At 38.8% G+C, this 1,382-nt stretch overlaps 1 protein-coding gene across 1 annotated transcript in view; it reads left to right on the top strand.

The window, feature by feature from the left end:
• The window catches only part of Ocln (occludin), an 85,906-nt gene that overhangs the window by 616 nt on the left and 83,908 nt on the right, over positions 1-1,382 (top strand). The gene's annotated exons all lie outside the window — the stretch shown is intronic.

The following is a 1,382-nucleotide window of genomic DNA, read 5'->3' as shown; positions in this document are numbered from 1 at the left end:
TTTTGACTGAGTTTGCCTTCAGATAAGGTCTAGCTCGGCTTGAGTGTCTTGGTTTTGAACCACAGAACCCTGAGTTTGACAGCTTTGTTTCAGCAGGCACTTAAATAACTCAGCTATTGGGCAGGCCCCCTGGTTGATTCATTAAAGGCAAAATAGAAAATGTGTCACCAGAAGGATCCTATGTCATGAAAAATCTGTGTCTTAATGAGTGACAATGTGTTCTATACCCTTTTTCTCATTTATGCCATTATTTAAAAAATTCCCATGCTAACATTAGATAGCACTGATAGTAATATTTGATAGTATTAGAGAATAACATTTACGCAACAAATAATTCCAGAAAGGAGCCAAGAAATGATCAGCAATGGATGCTAAAAGATTTAATTGAAAAAAAATTTCATTGGAAGCCAGGTGTGGTAGTGCATATGTATAATTCCAGTAATCAGGAGGCTGAGGCAGGAGGATTACTGGAAGTTCAGTGTTAGCCTGGACTATAGAGTGCATTCAAGGGCAGCCTGAACTACATACTGAGACCCTGTCTTAAAAAAAAAGATGGATATGGGGGCATCGGAGAATGTCTTGCATATGGGTAAGGGCTTATATAGGGTTTGTAATCATATTTGTTGTGAGGTAGGGGATTGGGGAGACAGCTCAGTAGAATAAGCACCTGCCTGGCAAGTGCAAGGGCCTGAGTTCAATCCCTGGTTCCACCAAAAACAAATTTGTTTTGGGGAGTAGCCTGCCCAAAAGAGAAAAATATCTTGGTTCTTAGGAAATACCGCTGCATGCTGAAGTACTCAGGGGAAAGTGTCATCTACAATTTAAGGACTGGGGTTAGTTAGGGTTAGTTTAGTGTGTAGTGTAATGCTTACCTAGCATGTGCCAGGGGCTGGGCTCTATATCCTGAACTACCGGGAAAAAAAAAGACTAAACAAAGTTGAAGCAGCCAGACATAGTAGCACATGCCCGTAATCCCAGCATTGGAAAGGCTGAGACAGGAAGATTGCCAGGAGTTTAAAGCCAGCCTAAACTATACAGAGAGACTGAGTCATATTTCACGTATATATGTATGACGGAGCAAGCAGACGTTAACAGCTGCTAAATTTAAGTGAAGAGACATTATTTTCTAGAACTGTTCCATAGGATCACACCCCCCCTTTAAAATTTGTTTGGTGGGCAATAAGTGAGGCAAGCGCTCTACCACTGAGCTAGAGCCCTACCCATCTGCAGATCTGAAACTTTCAAGGTGGTAAATTATGGAAAAAATGAAAACGAGTTTTTTTTTTTATTAAAAGGATGTTTTCTTTATTTAGTTTTTTTTTTAAAGTTTTATTTCTTTTTTATTTATTTATTTATTTATTTATTACATTTATTTATTGTGT

Source organism: Octodon degus, unplaced genomic scaffold (assembly GCF_000260255.1).
Source record: "Octodon degus isolate 3935 unplaced genomic scaffold, OctDeg1.0 scaffold00001, whole genome shotgun sequence".
Taxonomy (NCBI): domain Eukaryota; kingdom Metazoa; phylum Chordata; class Mammalia; order Rodentia; family Octodontidae; genus Octodon; species Octodon degus.
Note: the sequence above shows the minus strand (reverse complement) of the source record. Positions and strands in the feature narration are given on the sequence as shown.